Source organism: Echiichthys vipera, assembly GCF_963691815.1.
Source record: "Echiichthys vipera genome assembly, chromosome: 20".
NCBI classification, from domain to species: domain Eukaryota; kingdom Metazoa; phylum Chordata; class Actinopteri; order Perciformes; family Trachinidae; genus Echiichthys; species Echiichthys vipera.
Window position 1 is genome coordinate 27,322,983 of NC_139845.1, and position 18,830 is coordinate 27,341,812.

At 42.2% G+C, this 18,830-nt stretch overlaps 1 long non-coding RNA gene across 1 annotated transcript; it reads left to right on the forward strand.

Annotated features, from left to right (window-relative positions):
- Positions 1–13,393: 13,393 nt before the first annotated feature.
- LOC310962761 lies at positions 13,394–15,312 on the forward strand. Its single transcript, XR_014593672.1, has 2 exons — positions 13,394–13,636; positions 14,899–15,312. It is a non-coding gene; the product is annotated as an uncharacterized lncRNA (long non-coding RNA).
- The last annotated feature ends 3,518 nt before the right edge of the window (positions 15,313–18,830 follow it).

Genomic DNA, 18,830 nt, shown 5'->3' on the forward strand with positions numbered 1-18,830 from the left:
ATCCCAAAAAAGTCACTGATGGGACGTGGATCGCACTTCTCCATTTTGACATAGAGCCGGTTCTCCTGTAGCTCTGCAGGACATGCATGACAAACATGGTTGACGTGTTCAGATACATCCTTGGAGAAATAAGGATACCATCCAAATAAACAAAGACAGAACGGTTCAACAGGTCATGAAGAACATCTTTTACCAATGCCTGAACACAGCAGGGGCATTTGTGAGACCTAAAGGACAAAACAGGTATTCAAAGTGACCTAGGGTGGAGATTGAGGCAGTCCTTCCACTAATCTCTCTCCTTAATCCTCACCAGATGATAGGCATTGCGGATGTCCAGTTTGAGAAGATGTGGCGCCATACAGAGGTTCAAAAGCGGATTGATCAGAGACAAAGGGTACTTGTCTTTACGGTAATGTTGTTGTTGTCCCCAGGGGAGACGAGGAAGGACCGAATGATCCCAGACTTGATGGAATCACTATGTACGTCTCCATGGCCTCCCGTTCAGAAGTTGGAGAAGGTTGACCCGAGTAAGCAAATCTATCGGACAGTCATAGGGTGGTGAGGTGGCAAGGATAGGGCCTTGGTCTTGCTAAACACCTCGGTGAGGTCATGGTAGACAGGTGGCACGGAGTGACAATCGCTGCTCCAACTCACAACCCTTCCTGCTAACCCAATCAATGACAGGATTGTGTGTGATGAGCCATTGGAGACCAAGAACTACAGGGGCATTGGCAGATGGCATGATGTGGAATGATATAGTCTCAATGTAGTAACAGGAACATGGGTGCCGTCTTGGCCGAAATCTGGGCTAGCTCCTCTCCACTGAGACCGTTGACCACCAAAGGTGTATCCAGAGAAATGGTAGTGTTGTGGAAATGGATTTCTTCTTCAATAAAGATTAACAAACAGAATAAACTTTTTCTCCATGGTTATTTTGACAAAGTATTTTCTTCTGCAGACAAAAATACGTTCACCCCTGCTTCCTCACAAGCTCAGAGTGTAGGTGAAATGACTCTGAGCCCCCTGGTGCTCAGCCTTTTAGAGGAGGAGTCACCCCATCCTGACAGACAGGGTCACAAGGTAATAGATAGAACGAGCTAAGCCTTGTTGGGTGACGTCTTTAGACCAAACAAAACATGTCTCAGAACATTACAATCCCTCTCTGAACTTCTCTCATCACAAGGTCTCTAAAACAGGGTCTACATAGGCCATAAAAACAGTCATGAGTCTTCTGCAAGAAACAGGATGTACAGAAGCACAGATAGGCCATCATACCATGTCATGAGGCAGTTATTTACCTTATCCATTTAGCACAAACAAGCTATGTACTAGTCATATGATAAGGTTAAACAGAGGAGACAATGAACAGGGTCTGACCTGACAAAACTATGATTATGAATTACAAATATCCAAAATTCCCACAACAGTAGGGAACTTATTAGTATGGACCAACTCCGAGTCAATGATATTTGTGCCCGCACCTTAGTCAATTAGAGCTTGAAGGGTCAATTCTCTACCATCACAGCTTAACACAATGTCAAAGTGTACTCTCTTACGGGGAATAGTTGTAACTATGGAACGACTCACCAGAACCCAATCTGAGACTGGTGAGGCTGGGTGTTTAACTGGAGAGGACAGGCGGCAAGTTGATGATTTGGGTCCCCACAGTAAATGCATCATCTCTCCTTGAAACGCCATTGACATTCTGCTGGAGTTCGGCCAAGCTGCATGGGTTCCTCATTGCAAGGAGCGGGCAACTGGTTGGCACTAGAATCAACAAAAACCCTTGGGCCTCTAGTAGTCGGGCCGAGAGAGATAGTGTGTGAGGACGTTGGTATTGAGGGTGATGACCTTCGCTCGGGGCGTCTCTCTTGGAGACGGTTGTCAATCTTGGCTAAGCTTATTAGCTCCTGCAAACAACGAGTCTCTGATCTACCCACTAAACTGTCCTTAACTTCTTCATTTAGCCCCATAAAAAATGCTCTGTAAAGCTCTGTCATCCCACCTCAATTCTGTCGCTAGTGTGCGAAAACTCACTGAAAAATTTGCTGCACTGGCGGTCCCCTGATGCAGGTTGAGAAGCTGGTTACTCGTGTCACAGTTAGAAACCGAGTGGTCGAACACGGATAGAATCTCACTAGAAAACTGCTGTAAAGAGGAAGACTGGGTTAGCGGGATATTCCAAAAAGCTGCCCCCCCCCAGCCCATTTTTGGCCCTACCTGTAAGCAACCCTAACACATAAGCTATCTTAGAGCTATCGTTAGCGTAGGTAAACGGCTGTTGTCCAAACACTAGGGAGCATTGAAAAATCTTACACTCTCCTAATTTTCCATCATATCGCTCAGGGGCTGGAACAAGGGGTTCGCGGGCAGAAGATTACTCACAGGTATAGTGGATGAGTCAGCAGGGACTGATGAGGCAAAGAGAGGCCTAACCTGTTGTTGCGTGTGGCCATGAAATATCTCCATGTGCCTAAACCTGTTTTCCCTTTTCTCAGCAGGCTGGCAATCAGGCTGACACACCTGCAGCCGATCAACTCCCTGATTGCCAACCTGCCATAAAAAGTTAGACAATCACACTTTTTCTGAGTTTCGTCGGGAGAAAGAGGCTCTGTTTGACCGCTGGTGTCATTCATCTAAGGTAATGGAGTTTGAACAGTTACGTGAGCTCATCCTGCTAGAAGAGTTTAAAAACTGTTTATCAGATAGGCTGGCAACCTATATTAATGAGCTAAAGGCGCTGACTCTCGCAGCTGCAACTGTCCTTTCAGATGAGTATGTGCTCACTCACAAAGACAGTTTTGAGAGGACTCCTGGGTCGGAGCGTAGTTCTTACGCCTCATGGCGCAAATTTAACACTCACTCAGACAAATCTAGCTCTTCTCACTCAGACAATGTTCAAGTGAAAACCTATGTTCCTGTTGTTAAACGGGAGGATGAAGAGAAGCCTGAAAAGTCAGACAGTGGGGAGGGTGTGAAGGAGAGGCCAACTTGCAGTTATTGCAAGAAAATTGGTCACAACATTAACAAATGCTTTACTCTTAAGAACAAGTCTCAATCACCAAAATCTGTTGTGTTAATTAAAAATGAGTCTTTGATTTCAGCTTCAGCAGAGCCAGTGCACAGTCCTGACCCTGAATTCCAGCCCTTTTTAATGAAAGGTTTTGTGTCTTTGACAGAGGGGGACCCTAAGGTACCAGTTCACATCATCAGGGACACTGCATCTAATCAATCTGTAATCTTGGAGCATGTGTTGCCATTTTCAGATAAATCTGCTGTTAAATCAGATGTGCTTGTTCGAGGTTTTGACATGCGATATGTGGGCCTGCTGCTTCATAACATCTATCTTGAGTCAGATTTGGTCAGGGGGTGCGTTAAGGTGGGGCTCCGAGCGCAACTCCCAATCGAGGGGGTGACTCTGCTCTTGGGCAATGATTTGGCTGGTGGTAAAATGCTCATTAATCCAGAGGTAATTGCGGTTCCTTTGCCAGAAAACTCTGACAATTTGGCATTGAGATTTCCCGAAGTGTTTTCTGTCTGTGCCGCAACGCAAGCGATGGCCGAGCGTCAAAAACTGGAGGCTGAGGTGGAACTGTCTGACAGTTTTCTGGTTGACTGTTCAACTTCTCCACCTGCCTCTCCAGAGGTTCCTGCCTGTTCTGTTTTGCCTCAACTGGTTTTGCCTCAACTGGACTCCAAGGTGAGCAGCTAGTTGCCGATCAAAAGCGAGACGTGTCACTAGCTCCTCTCTTTGAATGTGTGATTTCAGGAGAGGAATTAGAAGATTTGTCAACAGCGTTTTTCCTCCACGGTTATCTGGCCATGATAGTTGGGGGGGGGGGGGGGGGGGTGGAACAGATAGTTATCCCTCAGACGTATCGAAGTGAGATTTTGAAATTAGCACATGATAATCCACTTTCTGGTCACCTAGGAATTAATAAGACTTTTCATCGTATCTTGCGGTACTTTTTCTGGCCAGGGCTAAAAGGTGACGTGCGTCACCATTGTAAAACTTGTCATGTTTATCAGATTGCTAAAACTCAAGCCATCTCTCCATATCCACTTTATCCGATCCCTGTTATTGGTGAGCCGTTTGAGCATGTGCAAATTGACTGTGTTGGGCCTTTCCATCGCACCAAGAGTGGTAACAAGTACTTGTTAACTATAATGTGTACAGCAACTTGCTTTCCGAGGCCATTCCTTTGCGTTCTATTACAGCTCCAACTGTTGTTAAAGCCTTGGTCAAGTTTTTCTCTGTGTTAGGCCTTCCCAAAATTGTACAATCCGACCACGGAACTAACTTTATGTTGCGTGTTTTTGCACAAGTTATGAAACAGCTTAACATCACTCATTTGTGTTCAAGCGCTTATCACCCAGAGAGTCAGGGAGCCATCGAGCATTTCCATAGGACATTGAAGTCCATGTTTGAAAGGGACTGGGACGAGGGTGTCCATCTCCTCCTCTTTGCCGCTCGTGAGGTGGTACAAGAATCCTTTGGCTTTAGTCCCGCCGAGCTGGTGTTCGCACACACTGTGAGAGGGCCCCTTAGACTCTTGCAGGAGAAGTGGCTAGGTGATAGCAAACCTCAAAATCTGCTCGACTATGTGTCGAGGTTCCGTTTCAAACTTCACCGCGCTTGTGAATTGGCAAAGCAAAACATGACCGTTGCACAGGGCAAAATGAAGAGATGGTTTGACAAGGATGCAAAAAGCAGGAGTTTTAGTCCTGGTGATAAAGTGCTGGTTTTATGCCTATTCCTGGCTCTTCTCTGCAGGCGCGTTATATTGGCCCTTACCAGGTCAAAAAGAAGGTGGGCGATTGGGACTACATTATTGACACCCCTGAACGTCAACGGCGTAGTAGGCCGTGACATATTTATATGTTGAAGCCTTATTTTGACAGGGAGTCCCAGTCTGTCTCTACTTCTTCTGATGGTCCAGACGTCAGTGTGGCACCTGGCAGACGTCACTGCTGATGGTGACAAGGTAACTCTGGTGCTGTCTAGCAACATCAATGTTCCTTCTCCTGAATCTCAGGATGACTAAGATGATATTGTTGGTATATCCAGTGACATAATTCATGGGTGCCTTAAAAACTCAGAAATGCTTTCTAATCTTCATGATTGTCTTCCAAATTTGGTTCAGTCTCAGTGTGAGGATGTGATCGGTTTAATTGGCTCATATTCAACTCTCTTTTCAGATGTGCCGACTCACACGCATGTGTTGCAGCATGACATTGATGTTGATAGTTCTCGGGTTTGTCGGGTTTATGGGGCTGCGAGGCTTATTTGGACGACATTGTTGTTTTTTCCAAAACATGGGAGGAACATATTCAACAGCTTCCTGCAGTGTTTGGCAGATTGAGTGAGGCTAATCTGACTTTGAATCTTGCCAAGTGTGAGTTCGGGCAGTCTACAGTGACATACGTCGGCAAAATTGTGGGTCGGGGTCAGGTTAAGCCTGTCCATTCTAAAGTAGAAGTAATCCTCTCATTTTCTCCGCCTGTCACTCGCCGTGGTCTAATGCGGTATTTAGGAATGGCGGGATACTACAGAAGTTTCTGCAAGAACTTTTCTGCCATCGCAGCCCCCTTAACCGACCTGTTGAGCCCAAAAGTGCGTTACAAGTGGTCTCCGAGCTGTCAGCATTCTTTTGATGGCATAAAAGTCTTATTAACTAATGCTCCAGTTCTTGCTGTACCGGCGTTCGAGCGGCCGCTCAAACTCGCTGTGGATGCAAGTGATGCGGGGGCGGGTGCGGTCCTACTTCAAGATGGGGATGATGGGATTGAGCATCCGGTCTCGTATTACTCAAAGTAATTCAATCTGCATCAACGTGTTTATTCCACAGTTGAGAAAGAAGCGCTTGCGCTTATTTTGGCCTTAAAACATTTAGAGGTTTATGTAGGCTCTTCTAAGGAACCTACACTCGTATATACTGATCATAACCCTCTTTTTTTTTCTGAACCAGATGCGGAACACAAACCGAAGGTTAATGAGGTGGTGAGTATTCCTGCAGTATTTCAATGTGGAGGTCAGGCATGTCCGTGGAAAGGATAATGTCCTGGCCGACACATTGTCCCGCTCTTTTTCTGATGAGTGAATGACCTCACGTTGCACTCCCGGTATTTGCCATCATAGGGTGGGGGTGTTGCGTGTGGCCATGAAAGATCTCCATGTGCCTAAACCTGTTTTCCCTTTTCTCAGCAGACTGGCAATCAGGCTGACACACCTGCAGCCAATCAACTCCCTGATTACCAACCTGCTATATAAAGCCAGCAAGACCATTCCCTCGAGAGACACAGACCCACCAGCACCTTTGGTCCCACATCATGATTTGTTAAAATCTTTGTTTTAGTAGGTGTTTTATTTTTGGCCTGGAGATGGCCGGCAGCCTTCTTTCTTCGTTTGGTTTTTAGTTTATAATTTGGTTTTGTTAGGTAGGGAGTGGGGCCAGCTCCGACATCCCTATAAGGGGTGGCCTGGTCCCCCCTCCATTTTTGCTGTGTTTGGCCGGCATTTCCAGGTCCCTTTTTGGGTTTGCTGATTTCTTTATTTGTAAGATCCTCATTTGTATTTCACTAGTTTTCCTTCAAGAATCTTTGTTTCCTGTTGGGATAAGTTGTTTAATAAAAACCGTTAAAAGTTATATCTTCTTTGGTGTCCTTATTTTATGTTTCGTTCTCCAGTTTGAGCCACTAGTCAATTTATTCAATTGTTTGGAGGCCGTAACAACCGTTTTCCCTCCACATAAGAAACACAGACGGAAGTTGACTTAGATTCTCTAATCTGGGACTGTTGACCGAGCAGGACTCCTTGTGCAGACACTGTTTGAAGCTGACCCCTCAGGGTTTTTCCCGTCCACCAGTGTCTGCAGGGTCCATGTTTTGGCCAGATCGTTCTGTCATGAACGGAACTGGAAAACACAGAGGTGGGACCCAGATGCAGACAGGGAAAACAGAGTCAAGTTTAAGTGTTTTAACAATGACAATACGATACTATACAATACTATATACAAAAGTGCCCAGTGCATGAGGGGAAAAGGAGTGAGGGTGAAGTGAGTGCGGTGCTCTCCTGAGCGCGTCCAGTGTCGGTGAATTCTCAATTCTCTCCATGAGGCTATGGCTTCCTTCTGGTTGCAAAATATTTTGAGGGGGTCACAGGGAGAACACAAGCGGGAGGCAGACAGGTCGACAGGATCACGGGTGACTGAGGTAAAGAAGCATAGCAATTACATATAGGTACACGGAGAACAGTAGGAATAACTAGTTACATGGGAAGCCAAAGATCACGAAACGATACCGCTAAGCTGATGCAAAGATCTGGTGACGAATGAGTCTCACGTCCGGCTTAATATACTGGCAGGGAGGTGATTAGTGAAGATTGGTTCCACCATGGAATACCACGCCTCCAGCTTCCAACAGACAAACACAGAGAGGGGAGATACATGCAGGGAAACACAGAGGGAGACAAAACAGAGCTTCCAGGATGGCATCCTGACACGTTTAGCCAATCTTGAATTAGAGGCCAAGGAGAAAATTTGCCGGGAGGAGCGGGATTTCCAGCTGGAGTTGAAGGAGCGGGAGTTCCAGCTGGAGTTGAAGAAGCTGGTAGCTGATACTGCTATCTGCATGTGTCAGTTGGAGTTGGAAAAGGAGAGCATAGTAAAAAAGCTGATGTTGTTGGAGGAATGACAAAACTGTTTACCTGAACAAATTATGGTTTATTTAAATGAGCAGAGGGTGAGCTCTCTCCAACAGGACTCACAAAAAGGTGTTTGTCAGACGCGATTATCCCTCTTATCAGGATGTTTCCTCTGAAACCTGGACGACCAAAACTCTGTTTCTTTTGCCATAAACCGGGCCACATAGTTGCAGATTGCTTGAGTTTGAAGAGAAAACAGGGAGTTGCTGCCAATCCATGAGTGTGGGGCTGATTAAAGCGGTAGTCACTGATAGTCAGCCAGTGGTGGAGGCTGACATAGCAGAAGAGGAAGCTGATATAGTAAAGGAGCAGCATAATGAGTGGGATGTGGTCAAAGGTCAGAATGCTGGAATGAAAGACAATGAAACAGAAACCATGATGAAACCAAAAAGACAATCAAAACTGAAGTATGTGATGGTGAGCTAGTTTCAGCTGGTGAAATGTCCCTAGACCATGAAATTATGGGTCAAGGTCCCCCCTGGTCCAAAAACAGAGAAAATGATGGAGATGCAAACAAGAATGTAAGAAGAGAAAAATGATACTTCAGATGCAGAACAGACACCACCCAGCTGTTGCTCTAGTAGAATGAACACCACTCCCTTGAGGAAGCAGGCTAGAATAAGGGTAAGAAAGAGTATTCTGATTCAGAGTTCGGGGAAGATACTAAGAGGAAAGCCAAATCCTCCAAGAAATCCATTGACACCAAAAATGAGGATGGGGAGAAGAACAAGGATTCAGAGAAGAAGCCGATGGACTAAGATGAAGTTTCTGACATACTACTGGAGAAAGCTGTAGCAGGCCACAGCACAGATGAGAAATAGGGAAGCACAACACATCCACAAATGATACAGAAAATTCAGACAAAACGCCCAAACGCAGGATGAAGTCTGAAAGCTCTGATTCAAATGTGGGGAACAAAAGTAAAAAGACGTCCAATAAGAAGAAACAGAAGGCCTCTGACTCTGACCATGAAAAGGAGACCCTGGCAATGCTCCTGGCTCTCCAGCATTTGCATGTGTACATCGGTTCCAACGTGTCTCTGGTGATTGTGTACACTGACCATAACCCTCTTGTTTTCCTGGCCCGAATGTACAATCATATCCACAGGCTGATGCACTGGGTTCTTATGGACCAGGGCTGCAACCTGCTGATCCAGCACAAGAGGGGGAAGGATAATGCGGTGGCTGATGCCTTGTCTCGTGGCCGAGATGTGTATGCGTGAGTACGGTGTGATTTAATTTTGTGAGTAAGATGTGTTGAGCGGTGTAGCGTTGGCAAACTTTTTAGTTTGCTAATATGGAGGGGGTGTTACGGCTGTGAGGGTTATTTGGTTTTGTGTTATTTTTCTTTGTCTTTCCCCACCTGACATCGGTTCCAGCCAATCAGCGGGGCCTTAAAAGGAGGAGGGGATCTGCCCTCGCTCTCTCTGACTCTCACCCTCATCAGTCCCTGAGAAGTTGCTACAGTGGGAGAAGCTGGGTGTTTTTCTACAGCTGTGTGAAGCTGTGTGTTTTTCTGTACAGCTGTGTGAAGCTGTGTGTTTTTTTATTTTATTTAATATACCAAAAGTTTAATAAAAACCTACCTTGCCTTTTAAAAACATCTGGACCTCGACCCCTTTGTCGGTATTAAGAGTGGCTTTCCTGCCAATACAATTTTGTTACTCTTTCCTAAACTGTGGTCCATTTCATTTAAATCCTCCTTGAGCAAAACTTCTGATTCTGATTCAGAAATCTTCTGATTTTGGCCTAACCTTTAAAGAACATGAAAGTCACCTTAGCTCATGTAGAGTAGACATGCGTTACAACAAACATGCAGTTTTTTCCATTTCCCCCCTTAACTATGAACTGTCCCCTCCTTTAGTGTACCGTGACTTCAAAATAGAGATACGTACCAAACTGGGATTTCTGTGTACCCTTACACCCCTAGTACGTGGGCAGTACAACAACTATTAACCGGATCTATTTTGTCTTTTGGATGTATGACTTACTAACACAGTTTTGTGTGTGGTTTCCGGGAGAACAAATGGAATGCAATATACAAAATTCCATGCAAATCATGTCACAAAACATACATTGGTAAAACGGGTAGATCCTTTAATAAAATAAAGGAAGAACAAAACAGAACGTGAAAAAGAAACAGCACGCACTAGATCAATTAAAGGCACAGCAGAACAAGAAAACGTAAAATCAGCCATCACAGCCCACTGCAAAAGGCACAACCACATCATGAACTAGGATGAGGGAAGGGACATCACATTGGAAGAAAACAAATTTGAACAATGGATAAAGGAGGCTATCGAAATCAGGAAGCGGGACACCATCAACCGGGACAGAGGGGCCTACATCCTGTGGCACATCTGGGACTCCATCCTCCAGAGACCACCGGACAACAGGGAGCGTGGCACCTGAAAAAGAAAAGACCAACACGTCGGATGAGGCTCTGAGGAAGGCTGCAGCTGCCTTTGGCCATCTGGCTGGTCCTGGTCTACAGGAGGACACCTTAAGGATCATGGATGTGACGAGGAAAAAGTCAGATGAAGTGAGAAGTGTTTCATGTGTTAACTGTTGAGTCAGGCTGCAACAACAACAACAAACAAACACAGTCTCACTGTGTATTTGTTGTTCTCTCTGGATGCTACAATGCCAGACATCCAGCCTTTAGCTGGCTCCTCCCCAGATCCCTGGTACTGCACCTGCGGGCCTGAGGTTCCTCCTGCTCGAAAAAAAGAAATTGAGGGAGTGTGAGCCCATGGCTTAAATTTATTCCCCTCATCAATTGATTGGTTGGATGCTACAATGTATGTTAACTTTAGCCACTTCAGTAAATCAGTGGCCAACTGTGAGCACTCCAGCTGGGCCTTCACCTGTGCCTTCATTGCCCAGAAAAGAAATCATCGCGTAAAAAAAGACAGTAAGATGAATTGAAAGCTATTAACAAGTGCAATCCTTTAATCAACGATGACAAGGATGTAAACAAATAGACCTTAACATGAAAAACATTCTCCGCAACAAAAAGAAATTCCCAACTTTAAAAATCCAACCACACACTTCTGATGAGTTTACATGTTGAATAAAAGGAAAATTGCACTGTAAATGTTACAGACAACCTGCAAATTTTTGAATGTCCAGTTGGCCCGAATCAATCACTTGAAAAAATCTAGGTGTACTATAGGCCTACCTAACATGAAAACGAAATCCCTTCGTCTGTCTTTCTTTGTGAAGTGGGAAATGGCAGCGTCGTAAAATGTGTCCTTTGACTTGAGCTCCAAAAGAAGTCCCTTCTCTATGGACATCAGTGTCAAAGCTCCCAGGCGATCATGTCCAGTACTGTTTAAGGCATGCTTCTTGATGCGCTTTAGAGCCGAGAAAGATCGCTCCACGGAGGAAGTGGACCAGGGCATGGCACGGGAAAGTGCAGCAGCTCTGATGGGTTTTCTGCCTCAAAGTTTGCCATATTGTTCATGACTGTCAGTTCAGTCTTGAGCCTGGGGAGTTCAAAGTGCAGCCTGTAGTTTTCAGCGAGGCTCTGAAACTCAGAGCTGGGGAAGTTTCGCTGCATGAGGCAAACTTCTTGGGGTCGAGAAGGGCAAGGAACATCAATTTTTCATGATCCTTGAACCTGTTCCTCAGCTGAGTGAGAATGTTGTCCAGGATTTCACTCTGCAGCTGCTGGTAGGCTGTGCGCACGTCTCAAAACATTAATTACCTTTAGCACGGTAAGGCCATTTTTCGGGTTACTGAAACAAAACAAAAAAAAGATATAAAGTTTATATATAGACTTTAAAAAAAAAAATAATCAGAATTTTTTAAGGCCTTCTCTGAAGGCGTAGCAGGCCCTGAAGGTTCCCCTCTGTAGTACATATAATGCCATAGTTTAGCATTTATTCACACATACAATGCAAGTTTGCTTTCAAAAACACAACACTGATCCTAGAAAATGAAACTTATTGTCTGTTACACTGTAGGAACTGGAAATACAACAACACTTGGTTTGTCTCGCTAGCTGGTCGGAGATGGCTTTAACCTTTAACCTTTTAACCTTTAAAACCTTTAATGTCCCGCAGACGGGGAAATTCGTTTGTCACAGCAGCAACAGAATATTACAAGCAGAAACATATTACAAAATAAGATAAAAATAGCAAAAATAAGCAATAAAGTCACATTTAAAAAGGGAAGAAATGGAAATAGACATATATACATATTCACATAATATTGTGCAGTTGTTCTTGTTTTGTTTGTTTTGTAATAATATAGTATTGAATAAATAAATATGAGTAAATATGACCAAATAGTGCAAAAACAGAAGTGACCTTAGTACAGACATATTGCACAGTGCAGGGTACAGGATGAGGTCAATAGTCTATTTGGAGCAGTGCTGATTGTATAGTCTGACAGCAGCAGGAAGGAAGGACCTGCGATACCTCTCCTTGGCACACTTAGGGTATATCAGTCTGTTGCTGAAGGAGCTGCCCAGTGCTGTGAGAGTGACCTGCAGGGAGTGGGACTCCTGCACCAGCAGCGATGACAGCTTGTCCATCATCCTGCTCTCTCCCACCACCTGCACTGAGTCCACAGGGCATCCCAGGATGGAGCCGGCCTTCTTGATAGGTTTATCAAGTCTCCACCTGTCTGCGGCTGATATGCTGCTGCTCCAGCAGACTACTCTATAGAAAATGGCTGATGCCACCAAAGAGGCTAATTGCAGCAACAAAAACATGGACGGAACTGTTAAAGAGAGCCCGATTGAGTAGTTATCACGTCAAATCACAACTAGTCCGATCAGGCCCAGAATATGACCCCATAACAACCAACAACTTGTGCACGGACTGGCCTGCTGTTTGATGCTAACAGCATTTCAGCGCTTGGTCCCTCCAGGGTACAATGTTAGTTTTTTCCTATGGCTCAATCTGCTGTTGTCTTGGGAAATTGAAATATTGTTATTAATGTTTTTAATGTCCTAGAATGAAAGTTTTCAATCTCTGACAGTGTTTTTGATTTTGTATTACAGATGCCATCAAACGCAGGGACAAATCAACTGATGATAACAGTTATAGCTGATTATTTAAAACATGCCCCAGGAAGGTCTGGTGGAGGGGGCTACAAGAAAACAAAACCGGCAAACAAGGTGGCTTTTGACACCCCTTAAAATGGCGGAATTTGCAACCCTCTCCTCTCCCCATAACACTGGAGTCAGTGCAAGTTTTATGTTTAAGTAAAGGTTCTTAAATCGTTTTTTTGTTTCATATTTTTATTTTTAATTGTTTTTAAAAAGTCACCCTTTACTTTTTGCCCTGAGGGGCAAATAGTAAACACAACGCCAAATCCCAAACCACAGTGCCAAATCCCAAACCACAACGACAAATCTGAAACCACAACGACAAATCCCAAACCACAACGACAAATCCCAAACCACAACGACAAATCCCAAACCACAACGTTAAATCCCAAACCACAATAACAAATCCCAAACCACAATGACAAATCCCAAACCACAAGGACAAATCCCAAACCACAACGACAAATCCCAAAACCACAACGACAAATCCCAAACCACAACGACAAATCCAAAACCACAACGACAAATCGGAATACACAACAACATTAACTTCTACCGGAGAAGGTAGGTCTCTCTGATCAGAGGATGGACCCTCCTGATTGGACAGACGGACTGTCTGTCTTTTAACAGGAAGGAGCGATGGAAACTGGCTGCAGCTCTACATGGTGTAAGGTTAGGGTGCTCTGATTTTACCGGTGATATGACGGGTTTCAGAGTGAGATATTGAAGCCGACACCGACACACATGTGAGGCAGACAGCTGCTGCTCCTCCTTCAGTGCAGCAGCTTTGTCAGCCTCCGATGCTGTCGACGCCCCGGTGGGAGGGATGGCAATGGCCGAGAAGATTCAGCTGGACGAAAACATGAACTGTGCATCGTAAGCTTCATTTCTTTATGTTTGTCAGCGTCCACATAAACCAGCATAAGTGTTTCAGTCATAAGAACCGAAGTGTGGTTAGTACTCTTGCTGTAAAGCAGCCAAAACACACCAGCTAACAAGCTAACGCTATTGTTAGCCCGCATTAGCGGTTAGCATCGGATTTTGAAATCTGTAACATCAGTTCGCTAATGTTAAAACCCTGAAGTGTAGTTACAGAGCGTTAGTTTGAGATTATGTTTGCACAGCTAATGTAATTATAATTTACGGTTGTAAGGACTGTTATTGCCTGGGCCCAGACAGCCCACAGAAAGTTAAACGGAGCTATCAGGCACGTAACGTTAACAGCGATGTTGGTGTGTTAGCGTCAGTTTCTAAGTTTAATGGAGATACTGTCGGCAACGTTTATGTAGGGACAGATGCACCTACAGTTACAGAGCTGTTAGTGTTGTAGATTCAGAACAAACACATGTGCATTTACTCTGCTATCTAGCATGAACTGTTGACTGTACATTTACTTGTATAGTAAACAGATGTATCCACTCCACTGACATGATGCTGTGTAAAATAACACCACTGAGTATAATGCAGTCAGACACAACTCTACTAGTCCCTCTAATGAAATAATGTGATGAACTCATCTCAGTAAAGCTGGACTTATAAACACCTCAAATACGATTCAACTGCAGACACATAAAAAACAATAAAGATAAAAAATAAATTAATTCAACTCTATAACAGTTTGAACAAACACATTATAAACGTCATGCATATTGAATTCATTGCAGGGCCCTTGTGTTTGACTAGATTATTTATTTATTGTCAGTGTTTAATACAAATGTTTTATCAGAGTGGTAGTGATCCCCTAATCAAAATCAGAATCAGAAAACCTTTAATGTCCCGCAGACGGGGAAATACGTTTGTCACAGCACCAACAGAATATTACAGTTACATAATACAAAATAAGATAAAAGATAAAAAAATAAAAAAAGCAATAAAGTTAAATTTAAAAAGGGAAGAAATAGAAATAGACATATATACATATTCACATGATAAAGTGCAGTTGTTCTTGTTTTGTTTGTTTTGTAATAATATAGTATTGAATAAATAAATATGACCAAATAGTGCAAAAACAGAAGTGACCTTAAAAAAATGTGTTTTGTTCTACATACTGGATTTTATTTGTATACTATAATTTTTATACTTCGGTATTTCTTCACAAATGATCACATTGTGAACTGCATTATGTGCTTTTTCTCCAGGCTTCTCTTGGCAGTCCTGCTTTTAAACCATGATGGCAGCTGAGAGGTTGATGGACCAGTGATGGTCACGTCTGATCGCCCTATCAAGGAGACGCTGAATCCATGAATGTGATCTAAAAGCATGTGTTTGCTTCCTCAGCCTTCCCGTCTGCCCTAACAGAGTCACAGAGAGGTCTACATCACATCATCACCTCATCAAAGACTGCTGTACCAGAGAGCCGTGCTGCCTGCCCTTTCCACATCCTGCCAGAACATCACCGGGGACAGCTGGACAGCCTGTCTCTCACACAACATTTGCACTTTAACACAGGACATCAGTGTGAAAGTTTTAAGCTTAAGATTATTATTCGTCTAGAAAAAGTCAGACCAAAGTCTAAAATTCATATGAATAAAAAAAATGTTTTCTAAAACATTGCAAGATGTTTGTTTTTACCTTTGTCACTATTCACGTTTGCATATTTTACTACGTTGAGAAAAAAATGTTCCATATAACTCATGATTGTCTATGTATTTTGATCAATTAAAACATTTTTCTAATAATAAAATAGTTAATTTAGGATCGTCTAGTTTTAAATGGATACATCTTTCCTTTTTTTTTTTTTTTTACTTTTGACCATTTGGCACATCCACATTCATATTTCAAAAAGATCAGTTATACTTATTTTACATTTGTATTGCAGAATGTTTCTTATTGTTTTAACTGTAGTTCCTGAATATAAAAATACATCAATAGTTTGTATATTTTGGGATGTTGGTTAATAGTTTCATTTCTGTATGCAGACCTAACATTAATGCAGTAACTGATCTAAACTGCATAAAATGTTTTTATACAGTATGACACTTTGAGTATTTTTGTAGACTGTCACCCTAACGGGACATTTCATATTCTAAAGTCCTTCTCCTTCTGGAAACTCTCTCCTGATGATGGACCTAGTGAAGGCTTTCTGTGCCGGCCACAGGCCGAGCAGACAACCTGCATCTTAGCTGTGTTATAATACTGCCTGGTTATATGGACACAATATCTACAGATAATGAGAGAAACATTTCAAAGGTAGATATAGGTAATGATGATCTCATACTTAAAAAATATATACAGACAATAACCCAGATTCAGTTTTAAAATGGTCTTAAATTTACTGGTTTATTTATAGGATACCTTTTTAATGTTACTATTCATCTATTTAGTTGTATTTGCAAGTTCAGATAAGTACATTTCATATAAAACATGAGGTTTGTTACAAAACCTCGGTTTAAAAGCTGCTGGACACTCAGCATCAGTGTTAGATTCACTTGGTCTAGAAAATGTGATAAAGTAAAAATAATAAGAGTTCTCTCTCTGTCCTCGCTCTCCTGCTGTTCGTTAAAGCCCCATACACGTAGTGTAGCAGTACATAATGAAAGTCACGTTTGAGGAAAGCAGGGTTGTACAGAAGAAAACTGTTCACATCCAGATGAGGTGAGATGTGCCGTCCTCACGGAGCTGCATGGACCGGGGCAGCTCCTCGGCTATCTGCCGTTAGCAAAGGTTTAATTTAACATGAAGCTAGTGTTTTTGCTGAAGTACTTCCCACATAGTCCAATATACTCATCCTGATGTTTAGGTTGGTTGACAACATATCATCTGTCACGCCGTACTGATGCCCTGCTTCAAAAAAAAGTATCTTCGGAAATACTCATGCTTTGAAAATGGGCTCTTTTCCGGGGTTTCAGACAGTTCAATCAGGAGGGTCCATCCTCTGATCAGAGAGACCTACCCTTTCCGGTAGAAGTTAATGTTGTTGTGGTTTGGGATTTGTCGTTGTGGTTTGGGATTTGTCGTTGTGTTTTTCTATTTGCTGTAGTGATTTGCCCCTCAGCGCCACTGTACTCCCGTGTATTGTATACACGAACATCCCACAACCATACTCCATTACAAAAATCTGTTTTACTTTTTCATAAAGAAATCTCGCTTTCTCAAACATGAATTCGGCTTTATCTGAAACAGGAATATTGACTTAGAAATTCGACTTACAACCACCACAACAGTGAGCTCTTATTTTAATTAGATTGTAACTTTTAGAACCATTGATACCGCTGTTGTTCCAATAGAGTCTATGCCTACAATGCGTAAAATACACATTTGAGGCTGGTTACGAGTCATCATTGACAACCGTCCGATGCAGTTTCACAAACTCACCACCAGGTAGGGGTCTTTGACCAGTGTGAGGGTCCACCATCTGCACGCAATACCCAAACCATACTTCCATTAATAAAAACACAAACTTTATATTTGTTTTACTTTTTTTATATAGGAATATCGACTTTCTAAACATGAATTTTGCTTTACTTAATTGTGGAGTGTAGAGTGTAAAGCATATAACCAAAACACCAAGGAGCTCCAATTTGAATTATATCGCAATTTTAACATGTAGAAATCCGAAGCGGAGGGATACTGAGTGACTGAGTGAACAACATGAGTTAAACCCCAAAACATGAGTCACAACTTATTATTAACTTTTATGTCCTTAATGTCAACTCTATCATGTTTAAACATCGATTAATCCACTAAATATACCGTTAATTGATTGTGCAGAAATACCAGAACGATACTCCATTAATAAAACCAAAACAAAACAAATAATATTTACTTTACTTTTTCATACAATAATCTCGACTTTTCAAACATGATTTTGGATTTATTTTAAACAGGAGTGTTGACTAAAACATTCGGCTTACAAACAAAACACCAATGATTGCCTATTTTAATTTTTTTTTTTTTTAAAGAAACCCTTGCAACCGGTCTAAATACACAGTGGAGGGATACTGAGTGAAAAAGAGTGTAAAACAGTTTGAACAACAAGTTGTAGTTGTACTAAAAATATAGTATATTGTTGGTTTATAATTATTTTTAACGTGTGTCGGGTGCAGCAGGCCTTGGTTCCTGTAAATCCTCGCACTTCGAGACGATGAAAGCAGGTCCATGTCTGAACGTCGCCCTTCCTTGCACAGCAGACAGTCAGCCAATCACAGCCCGATCACACAAATCGTTAAACTGTGAAAGGTGGTTCATTGACGCTGTTTTTTTTTCGCCTGTGGCGCATCACACTGATTACTGCTGCAGGTAAGTGACTCAACACCAGTCAAAATAAAAGCATAAGAGTTAAATTGTGTAAATAATCTGACACAAACAAAACAAAAATGTGAAATGTAAAACCTTTTTTTTTAAATTAAGTGCACATTTAAGTTATTTTCAAAATATGATTATACACATTTAAAAACAATTTGTAATTCATACATATTAATATATAGAACAATAAAAACATACATGGGAAAAACAAGACAATTAAAATGTAACTAACTTTATGCAAAGGAATTCCTTCATTTAATTATTAATCTAGTTAAAACTGAGGTTAACTAAGGTTTCATAAACAATTGTATTATTTACCTTTTATTTCATCATAAAATAATTGCACCAAACACCAAGGACAATTCCTTACATGTGAAAAAACTAATGGCAATAAACTTTATTCTTTTTCTATTTTAGATGTTTTTAATTTTCTCTTCTCTGGAATCTTTAATTATTTAATTTTATCTATTTAAATGTTGTTTTATCATATGTTTTTTTATTGCAATTTGTCTCGATACGTTCATTGTTTCATATACAGTATATGTCTAGGGTATTAGTCTAATCAGGAACAAACTAATAGCAGACAAACCAAAATTGTTCAATAATTTTTATAAACATTTTTTTGGCAGTGTCAAAAGGTGCCAGCATTAAAAGACAGGTGTATGTAATAATACACTTCTGGCGTCTGGTTATGGCGCGTGGCTGACAGGACACAGCAACCGGGGTTTCCGCTAACTTTCTGAAAAAATACTTGAAACTTGACTGAGGCTCGGACAACATCCTCAGGTTTCGTGGTGGGAAAGTGTAATGGTCACCATGCCACCAA